Below are 12,064 nucleotides of genomic sequence, written 5' to 3' on the forward strand. Positions count from 1 at the left end.
AAAAGTGCGAGATGTAGGTAGTGATGCTGAGACAATTGTTTGCTCATGTTGGGAAGATCGAAGAAAAGAGACATTTAAAAGTTTCAGATTTGCAGATGCAGAGACTGAGAGGGTTGTGTCACATACCAAGCCTTTTTTACAACACAGGCAAGCCCTGAACCCTGTTGTTGTTTGACCATGTATTTAGCTTGATGTGCTGTAAAAGAGAACCCTTAGGCGTGCCAGATTAGTCTGCTATCTTAGCTCTTGCTTCACTTGGTTTCGTTGTTGTTTATAGAATTTAATGGTTCTAGGTAGCCCCCTCTCCAAATCGTAGAATTTAGGAGTTGAGATTCATGGCTCTCACTGGTTTTGAGGTGCTTAATGGGATCTGGGAGATCCCATTAAAAGAGTGCCTGTCACAGCGTAATGCCTTGAAAGTCAAAAATGAACTTGTTTGGAAACTGGGAGCAGAAATTATGTAACACTGAGCATATAAACCCCTGAAGATCAGTTTACTTAGGATTGTTAATGGTGTATCTAAAGGGAGGGGAAAGAAAATTTCAGAGATAGGAAGGAGAATGATGTGAATTGCTCGAGCAGAAACCAGACTTGGAACATGAAAGAGTGAAGCGCTGTGCCAAAGTAATTAGATGATATAAGCATAAGGCAGGAAAGTCAGCCAGCACTTATCTTCATTTATAAATAATGCTTCTGAACACTTCTTCCCATCCCTTTTGGAGATGAATATTCTGCTGTAAACCAGACCTGCTCCAAACATCAGAGTCTCACTTAGCCTGGATTAACCTGGTGGGTCTCAGCAGGATGGGACGAGGTCAGAGCAGCAGAGATTGTCTCTCTAGTTTGGATACATCAGGTGTCAGTGCTCTGGGGTTGCACTTTTTGATAAAGTTTGAACAGAGAACAATAGGAAGACATGAATCCTGGTTAGTCCTCTCTCATGAAGGAAACTAATGGTGCTAAAGTGAACACAAAATCTGGTTTTACTCAACTGAGGCAGAAGAGACCCTCTAAAAATGAAACAGCAGTTTGAATAAATACCCCTCATCAACTTTGAAATTTTCAAAGCTAATGTGGGGTCTGGATGCCTTAAAAGCCAATAATGGGAGAGGGGTTATCTGTGGTCCTTAGGAGGCTCTGGAAATGTCTCCTGCAGTGTTTAACTTGACAGAAATCACTTGTATTTGATGCAACATTTGAGCATGGCTCAATACTTCACTTTGCAGACAAAGTATCTTTTTTTTTCCTAAAGAATTAATACCACAAACATGATTCTTTATTTTTCAGACAAAATAGGTTATGTTTGTTTGGGTTTTTTTTGTGTTTGTTTGATTGATTGGGATTTTTTTCCCCAAAGAACTAATACCACAGCCATTATCTGGTTCAGAGAGTTCAGAGATTCCCACATTGTGTTGAGATGACTACTTGCTGGGGACTCAGCCTGCTAACCTGTGGAGAAATTGTCTGGAGCAGCAGGATTTTCTAGAATTCCCTTTTGATTGCAAAGACACAGACTGTTGAAGTGGCTTCACCTGTTCTTTATCAGCTACCCCAGCTGACACCTTCCCCTTGCATTTCCCTTTGATTGGCATGTCCATGGCAGACATAATCTTCTGTCTGAAGGATTATTTCATATTATATGCCTTTCATTTACTTTAATTCATTTAATATGCCTTTATATTACTTTAAAATTGGCAATAGGAAGGAATCCCATGATCTAGAAAAATTTCTTTCTAACAGAATATAGCTGTGGAAGTGTGAGACCTCCTCAGCTTTTGTTTAATAAAAAAATTAATGGCTAAATAAATAAAAAATACAGACTTTTAATTTGACACCCATTTTCTAGTCCCAAAAATGTGTGCATAATATTATTTTATTTGTACATGTAATAATATTTCTAGCTTCCCTCAGAGCTATAAAGAGACATTAAAAAAGCAATGTTCTTAAAGTTTTCCATTGTCACCAAGTCATACATGTATATATATATATATATGCTTAATGTTCCTTATTATGCTAGGAAACACACTTCTGTGTCTAGGTATTTTGATTTTTGGTTTATTCTTTATTTCAGTCTAGGAAGATTTCTTTATTCAGAATATACACAAAGTACTGTAGCAGGGCATTAATTTCTTATAATGAAATGAGAAATTGACATAAATTTGTTGCTACTTGTATCTTATTTTTGATCTTCAAATTCACTGCAAGTGCTGCAAAGTGCTCAAAATTCAGGCAGGGCATTTTTCTCAATGAACTGAATCTCACAGAAAAAGCGAGCTGATAAGAGGACTGGTAATATATTCCTGCCTAAATGCTTGTTTACTGAAAGACGTAATTTTAAACCACTAAAAAATTTTCCCAATAATTAATTCTGGTAGCTAGAGAAGAATTTTCATCTCAGTTAAGAAGAGGGATGAAAAAGATATACAATTGTAATATTAGGCTACTTTTCAAATAAATGGAAGACTTTTTCTGTATCAGCCCTTTTCCTTGTTTAATTCCATCTGATTTTAACCAGAGGGTTCTCCTGGGATGTAACAGCTTGAAGCCCATGAATTGGAAAGATGCAGGAGTTTCTAAAAGGCCTTCTAAAGAAATACAAGTTGTCTGAATCACCTTAAGAAGGTGCTTGGAGTGGTTTGTCTTCCAATGCAGGTGCTTAATCTGAGGTGGGAAAAAGGAGGGACAAAGTCTGTGCAAACGTTATCTGATGTTTTATAGAAATGCAGCCATGAGTCCTCAAACGATTTATTGTCGTGGGATCACCAAAGTGTGTTATCCTGCAGATGCATAAAAAGATTTGAAACAATCACTGAGCAGTCTATGACAAAATACAAGCTCCTTGCAACAGTCCTGTTCAGCCTTTACTTCCTCCATTCAACAATTAAGGACTGTTCTGAGAATCTGACAGAATTTTAATTGAAACTAATATTGATCTTTAAACCACGATGAACTGTGCTCATAACCAACTAATCAGAAGATCAAGCTGAGAATCTCAGCAGCATTTCATTAAGGAAGGCCTAGTGCAAAGAATTGGGTTTTTAGAATGGCTATGACAAAAACCATATTATACGCTTAAATACTTGGCTTGATTTCAGGAGTGGAAAGAAGCCAATACTGTTTCATGATAATAGCATTTATTTAGAATGTGACTTTGTAGGCAGATTCTAAGAAAAGTCTAAGTTGCAAATGTTATCCTTTTTATTTTCTGGAGAAGACAACCTAGAAGTTGTTGCTGTTTTCATTTTGACCTGTAGATGTGACCTTAATTGTCATAATTTCACATATTATTTAAAAGGAAGGGTAATTTCTAAAGGTAAAGAAGTTGGAATTATTCTGTATCTCTTTTTAAAGGAAACTTATAACTTTAATTGTGTACCTCAGGCTGTTTTTCCTTACTTTTCTTCTCTACCAGTGTTCTTTCTGATTGCTTGGATACCATATGGTACTGTAGCCCTTTTATCTTTCATATGACTATCACCTGCAGGCAGTTGCATCTGAGCTCCTGATCCCTGACCACAGTTTCTCCTAAACCTCTGTGAAGCATCAAAAAAATTTAACAAAAGGCCAGAGAAATGAATAGGTTTTTTTCTTTTATTGTTGTTAAAGGATCTTAGTTGGCTGTCCAGGTTATCACCCTGCTCATAAATGAAAAATGTATTTACTGAGTTTTGTCTAGTCTCTTGGGCTTGTGCTCCTTATACAGCAATAAATGTCCTCTGGATCAGACCACCATGGTAGGCTTTCAGTTGGATATCATTGATTCCAGCAACTCTCTCAGGTTCCATAATCTCAGTTTAGCTGCAGTCATTTTCTCTATTTTGTTATATCCAGCAGCACGTACTGTACCATGGTGCTTTGCAAGTTGAACTTGATGTGAACTCAGGGGTGATATCCTGCTTCTTCCTGGTGGAATTCTGTTTGAAATAGTGAAATTCTAGCAAATGTGAGCCATTAGCCACATTGGGACTTCCACAACTAATTAATGTTTAGTATTTCCTCTGTCTTCTTAAGTCATTAATGAAGAGGGTGCAAGGGCTGTCAATGGAACAATTTGCTATGTCTCAATAACTGTGACCATTTTTGGCTGACCACCTTTGTGCCACAGAGCAAGCTTGGGTTGAAGTGGTATTTTAACAATGCTTCTTTACCAAAAGAATCTAAGGGCAGTGTAACAACCCTGGTGTTTGATTCTCTCATGCCTGTTGGGTCCAGTTCCAAGGTCCGAACTCTTGCTCCCTAATCTTCAGGGGCAGTTGAGCAATGGCTTGCTGCGATCAGAATTCTCTATCACCTCTCTGGGGCAATTCTTGGCATCCCTGCTCTGCTGGCTGAGTGGTCAGAGCATCAAAGCCCATACAACTGCAATTTTTGTACATCTGGGATGTGGACCAGGATACACGGGTCCATTTTTTTTCCAGGAGAGCAGTTTTGAAATGCATCGACTAACAAATATTGACAATTTGGGATGAGTGATGAAAGCATTGCTTAGACCTGCCAATCCTGTTCATGAGTTAGACCTGTTTGATCTGCTTGCCTATTCCAGTCATAAACATGCAACTTCATCCAGTTTGTTTTGCCTCCAAATATTTGTCCTAAAACACACTATAAACTGCAACAATTTGGGAATCTGCATGTCTGGCAGCTCAGACCAATGTGATGGAGTCAGGAATGAATTCTTGTTAGCTGGGTCCCCACCTGGGTGCTTGGTTCTACTATAGCTGGTTTGCATCCTCACGACCTAAGGCTACTTTGAGAATTATCAGTTTAAGAGATAAATTTAAGTGCAAACCCAGAGATGGTTGCACTGAATGGAAAATTTTATGTTAATGAAAAATAGGTTTCTAAAATGCTTTCCCATTGTATTTAATGTTGGAACGTTCAGCACTGGGGAAAAATGAAAATAGATGTATTATTCTTACCCTAATCCTTCCATATATTGCAAGGAATCTGTTGCTTTTTCCACTTGTTCTTGGACTATATAAAACTATCAGAGCAAGGTACCACAATAAAACACTCTCCAGCTGACAACAAAATCTTTCCCAGTATTATTGGAGATTTTCTCTGATATGTTGAACTTTGACAAGACTATAACTGAATAATACTGGTGACATTTCATTCTTCATCTACCAAAAGAAACAGAGGAGAAAGAGGGCCAAGTAATTATTTTATCTTGTGTATTGAAACAATACATATTTTTAAACGAGAGGCTCTCTCGTGTGACTTTCTGCTTTGTATTATCAGAAGCATTGAATCATTTCCCTGGCTTTTCCTCTTGCAAAGCATTCTTGTTTTCTTGTTTAGACCATTCTCAGAGCAGTCTCTCAGACTGGAGGTTCATCTTGGCTGGTATCAGTCCAGTTTTAATGCTGTGTGTCAAGGCAAGTGTCCTGGCTTGTTTGCTATAAACCCTTGAGCACGTCCTTGGCAGAGCAGGTATTTCAAGAAACCAAAACCCTCTCACGTTGCAAAGCTCTGTTTAGTTAATGACAATCCTCTCTATGCTTCCTCTTCTCAACCTTCACCAGACACCAAACATAAATAAAGCTCTTAACTGTAGTTTATAATATGGTGGTGGCCAAAGATAAGAGAGGCAGCTTTGAGTCCATCCCGCGTGCGCCTGGTTATCTGAATCCAATGTGGAATGCATGCAGAAATGGAAGACTTCACAAAAATTATGTTACTTGTCCTACAAAAGGGTGGGGAAAAAAAAATCCCTGAGATTTTTTTCTTCATCTGATTTAATGGGATAGTATCATGATTTTTTATTTGGTATTTCTGTACTTTTCCCTGACAAATGCATGCCTAACAATTTCCACTGGTGTTTTCTTTTTCAAATCTCCAATGGATAAAAATCTGCTCCCTATTGAAGTTACTATCATAACTTTAAGTAGTTTGATTCCAAGTATTATGGGGAAAAAAACCTTTTCCAACCTAAAATTTGATTTTGTAAAGTGGCTGAAGTCTTCCTTTTAATGTCTGGAATAAACAGTGTTCACGTACTTCAGGCCACAGTAATTCTTCCAGAAAATGACAGTAAATGTACAACAGGACATGTAATACTGTAATTGTTTAGTCATTAAAGAAAATAAAATCAAAATTGAACTTCACCTTTTGAAGGAGGCTCACTGAACTAAAGCTAATGCTGGAAAGCAATCACATAGACAGGACAGTGTTAATGTGTCTGTGCAGGCTATACTGTACATCTATCTGTCTGGATATATGATCATGAGCTGGAGATTGTTTATTGTCAGAGGCTGAGTGGCTAATAAATGCTGGCAATGGCTTGGATTCACTGGAATGCTGCACAGCTGCAGCATTAGTCAGACTTTCCCTTTTCTGAATTCTGTAATCCCTTCAATATTGCATTAAATATGTTTTCAATATTTATCTGGATAAAAATATGCTGAATATTGCAACTGTTTAATTCTGATGTTCGTCACGTAGAAAATCTATGTAAGGCAGAAGGTAACAAGGTTTTTATTGCTGAAACCTAATGCAGCTGCTTCTTGTGTCCTTTGCTCACTCAGAGCCTTGTGCTTGGGCTATTTATGGTGCTTGGTAAACCTTTGCAATCCCTTGGAGATGGAGGCATGTCAGAATTCCCGAAGCCAAATTCAGACCTTAGTGCTTGGCTGAACTCACTGAACTGACCCGTCACCCTACACAAGAATCAAGAGTTCCTATAGATTTCAGTGTCAGTAGAATTTAGCAGATGGATTTTGGATTTGTTGTAGCTTATAGACCAAATACTTGATGAGCCAGGAGCCTGAATGGTTTATTAATATGTCACTATTATTTTATTAGTTTTCCTAAATGATTAGCCAGTCTATTGTTAGCTGATCCATTGTCTTTCTTCCAAATGGTTTTTTTTTTGAAATGGTTTTTATCTATGAACCAGATTATTTGGATAGCAGTGATTGCAAATAATGATGTGGGAGCAGGGAAATATGCTCCCCTTATGTTGTGGGTTCAGAATTAAGACAGGCAATCCAAACCCATGCAGCTCAAGTTAACCACATGGCCTAATGCAGTCCTGGCGGTGCTGGAGCTCACTGTGTCCATGTGTTTCCACCAGCAATTTCTTTCCCAGCTGCTGTTGGGAAAAAAAAAAAGGGAAGCCTACTGTGTGGAAAGGTTTATAGGTACCAAAGATAACCCATTGCTGCTTGGGATGATTGCTTTAGACATTAGTCTGACCTGGAAGCAAGTGGGCTGAAGGCATGAGGAATAGAGGAGGTCATTAAAAGATCCTATACATATTCAAATATTTGTTGAACTTTTTTTTCGCCCAGCTGTGCCAGTAATTGCTTGGTCAGACTTAAGCAGAAGGGCTATTGAATGCATTAGCTGTAGGTCACTGATTCAGGCAGATGAACAGCAGCAGGAATGTGCACTAAGAGCGGGGTGGATTCCTGGTGTCCGTCTGTCTGCTCCCGGCCTTTGCCTGGCACTTAAAGCCGACATCAGTCACTTCTTGGCTGTCACAGTGGCACCACTGAATGAGGGGGTGATGGAGACTAAACCATCCATTCATCCCAAAGTTCTCCCTTAAGGAAAAGGTGGGAGTTTGTCGGGGAGGCTTGAAAGAAAGTTGCTATGGAAATGTAGGAAGCTTCAGGAAAAAGAAATGCCAACACCATTTGGGACGTAGAAAAAAGCCCATGTTTGACAGAATTATTGTAAGCAGACATTGCAAAAGAGTCCTAGTATGTTGAAATTCCTGCAAAATAATCTGCAACATAAACTTGCATTGCTTTGTTGCACTATCTCTTGACGATTAAGGTTTTTCATCTGCTCTCTTGACAGTGACTCATTGGCGAAACATTTTATGTGATTCAAATAAGCAGAAAAATTGAATACTAGTTTCTTTGTTCAAGAAGGAACCCACAAAAGAGACAGAAAGGACATAAACCTTGTTATCTGTGTTTGAATGTTGGCTTTCCAGCATTTTCAAGTACAAAAAGCAGTTTCTCATTGCATGCTTTACAAAATATTGATATACAGTGTGTTTTTCCCACCCAGCGTGTCAATATCTGATCTTTTTAGATAAACCAGTAATTTTTTGTTTTAGTAATACCTCAAAAAGCAGGCAGAAGGAGGTGAAGCCCATTCCATTACAGGCACTGCATATTACTGCAAAGGAGAAGACTGGTGGCTGTAGATCTGCTCGATAGTAAAAATGTACAGATATTTTATTCAATCCTTGCAGAACTGAAAACCACAGCACAGTCAGTCTAACACTTTTCTTGTCTGGCAGAATAAATTGCATATCAGCAGTTTGGGTTTTTTTTTGTTTTGTTATGGTTTTTTTTTTGTTTGTGAGGGCCTTTTTTTTGGTTATATTGTTTGATTGTTTGGGGTTTTTTTCCAATATTGTTGTAAAGAAGAACAAGAAGAAATCCAGGGAATGGAGACTATTAGGTAAATATCAGGTGAGCATGGCTACATGTGTTGTTAACTCACCTTCATAGCATGAAATGTGTCTGATCAACGGGAAATCTGAGAGATTTAATGAATAATTATAATAATTATAATGAAAGGAAGATACACAGAATCTGATGGATACAGCTATTTCTCCCCACCCTTGGCAGGACCCCCGTGCTGTCGTCACAGCTACAGCTCAGTGAGGCAGTTGTACATCCCTGTCCCCTCTGGTAACGTCACAGACCCAAATCCACACGGGCTCTTTTGCTGCCATGTCACATTTACTTAATTGGCTTTCGACTGTCACACCACAGCTGCTTTTGATATTGCCCAAGCAACTTTTTTCTCACTCAGCAAACATGTTTCCCATTATGTTTGCTCCAGATCAACAGGCATTCATTTTTTTCTATCAGATGGGACTTTCAGCCCCCAGCCTCAAGTGCTGTAGGCTCCTTTCTCTCAGCTCTTGCTTTCTGGCTGCATAATATTTTTCCAATCAAGCATTGCTTCCAGCCTTTATTCAGAAGCTAAGTGCAAATCACTGTGAGATGTGTGAAATGAAGTTTAGGTTATTAGTGAGCATCACAGCTCTCTTCCCTTCCCGTACAAATTTACGTGTTAATATCGGTCGTTATTGGTTTTTTACGCTCAAGGAGATGCTGACCTCCGCTGGGATTTGCAATCCTGGTCTCAAACAGCCTGTTGGACTTGCTGGCTTTCTATCTGTGCTGCTATTGTATGGCCCTGTCAGCACCCAGCAGGGGCTGGGATGGGGCTCCCCCTATCCCAGGATGGTCCATGGGGCTGGGTAGGAGCAGGCTGGCCCTGAGGTGCCCAGTGGAGGCTCTGCTCGGGCAGACACTCGTGGTTTGACCTCAGCTGAGGAGCCCCCCAATTATCTGGGTGTGGAAAAGTGTTGTGCAAGGGTAACATGGAGGAAGAGTGTGTCACAGAAATGCTGCTATCCAGAGATAGGTATCTGCAGTGTTTTTGTTTGAGGCCGCTTTCGCAGATACACCAAGCAGCTGCTCTGCACCTGGTTTGCATCTAGAAAACCCTTTGCTCATGAATAACTACACAACTAAAAATAACATTGCAGGCCTAATCTACTTACACTCATGAAACCTCAGCTTTGCTATAGGTGCCCTGGAATAAGCAATGAAGCAATTTTGTCAAGTTTTAATGCAGAATAATTTTATATTTACATTATTAAAAGCAGAGAATAAGGCCAAAAATGTGTATAGCCAGACACTGTTTGAGGGGTTTGAAAACACAATTTCGTGTTTATTTTTCTGTCTGGAAGGTGGTTGATAATCCTGACAATCACCACACAGTCTGGCTGTTGGGTTTGCAGTGGTAGCTGTTCTTATTGCCAATCTGGGTGTTCATTAGCTAGATTCAAGCTACAATTAGGAAAAAACAGGAGATGTCTAATGGCAGAAAGAGGGTTCCAGAAAAATAAAGCCATTAGGGTTAGATACCTCCTCACAGAGCTCGTTTTGTAGTGTCTTATTTTTGGGTTTGGGTGTCTTCTGCCTTTCCTGAAAGACAGAAGCAACACATTTGCAGTGGCTTTACCCAGTAATGTAGTCCTTCAACAACTCTATTTGCCATGACAGCAGTCAGAAATTAAATGCTTTTTTATTGGAGTCCACTTGCTTTCTTTAAAATACTGATGGCAATTTTGTTCTTTTTGGTTTTTTGCACAATCCTCAAAAGCATCTCTTCCATTCTGGGTATGAGAAGGAAATCGTGGACTTAAGCAGAGGTCTTTAATAGGAAAGCTCCATTTTACTTGGGAGAATAACATCATGTGGCAGGGCTATGGCAACAATAACACCTCTACTGCCAGAAAACACTTAACCTGGGTGGCTCAGATGGCCCCAAATATTTAAGAGCATTTTTCTTATACTGTAAATTCCCTGTGGTACATTATTTTCTACTGAGAGCTAATAACTACCCTGTCTGTAAAGCAACTGGTCTTAAGTTTATTAGCTTGCAAGACAGAAAAATAACAGACACATATCACTGACATTTAACAAAGATATCTTTCATGGGTTTCTGTATTTTTTCATATGCTCCACACGTTTCTCTTTAGTTAGAAAAACACATTTTGAACCACATTCTGAGTAACTTCTTATGAAGCAAAGCACGTTTTCCAAAGAGTCCTTAATGCTTCACCAAATACTGAGTTCCTTTGCAGAAAGTCCTGAGGGTTTTTTGCAAAAGGAATAACATGTCAGCTTCCCCTGGGAAAGCTGTTCCACCTTTGCCACCGCAGGCAATACTCTTCCTTGGCATCATGGGGGGACATCACCCTGCTCCTGCACTGAAGTGGAAATGGTTGAACAAGCAACTTTTGTCTGAAAGTGACTCCTCCAGGCAGCATAAATCCACACTTCTTTAAATGGGATAACAGCAAGTTATACCTGGTCAGAGTAAAGTGCAGGTACCATGGAAAAAACGGAGGAAAAAGTATGGCACGTTTGGCAAAATTATTTTTATTTTAAACTGGCCTCTACAGGTTTTGGAATGTGTATTTCAGTGAGCAAAGATTCAAGAAATGGCTCCTCCCCAGTGACTCAGCTTTTGGGATGAGCCGTGTGGAACTTCAAAAGCTGAAGCTGAATGTTGAGAAAGGCCCCCTTGAGGGCCTGGCACTCTCCCGAAGTCATGGCAAATGTTTTGTTAGCTTGAATGGGAATGAGCCTGGGATTGTTCTTTTTTTCAAGTCCATGCAGAAGTTCAAATACCAGTTGGCCGAATAATAAGAAAAATCCAAAGGAGAACAGTAATTGTACATCCTGGAATGTCAAGATTAAAAGCACGGACTGCATCTCAATAAGATGAAAAGCAGAGGCTCTAATTTTCTTTTTATGTGACCCAATCACACACTTGTCCAAAAGCCTGACTCAGTGGTACCTTAGAGGACAAGGAACTGGGATAAAAAAATCCAGAAATTAACCAAACTTCACACTAAAGAGAAGTTTTGACATGTCAAAATGTTAACTTTATTTTTCTGGGTGAGTGGCTAATTTGTAGAGGGATTATCTGGGTGCCATAATTGTGGAAAAAAGCACAGAACGTTGAGAAATGTTTGCAAAATGTGGATGGTACAATCTCGGGTTTTGTTTGGAGAGTTTCCCAGGCATTCCAGAAATGAAAGCTTTTATATCTTGAATTTGAAATGAGATGGCTTTTAATGAGCTATTTCTAAGTGTTACATCTAGAATTTAGCATTCAGGGTGCTTAGGAAAATTTGATTGTCCCTTACAATCTGCCACTAGACCAAAGTTTCCAAACAGCAAAAAAGATTTCCTAAGATGTTGTGAATACTCAATGCAAAGTAGGATTGCACATAGAATTAACACACTAAAGGTGTTCCAGGCAGCATTATAGGATTTATTTGCCATTCCACATTCTTTAATTGCTGCCAGATAACACAGTAGATCCAGTATTTCCCTTCTTTTGGGTTGTTTTATGACTACACCAATTTCATTGTGTCTTGCATCACTTTAGAGTGTCTTGCCTTGTAGATTCTGTTTTATCTTGAAACCATCAAGGACTGTGGTGATGCAAACTATTGTAATGAATAAACACTGTTGCTATTTACAGTGTTTTATCTCTGAATATGACCTTT

The sequence above is a fragment of the Fringilla coelebs genome, assembly GCF_963513975.1.
Source record: "Fringilla coelebs genome assembly, chromosome: 4".
NCBI classification, from domain to species: domain Eukaryota; kingdom Metazoa; phylum Chordata; class Aves; order Passeriformes; family Fringillidae; genus Fringilla; species Fringilla coelebs.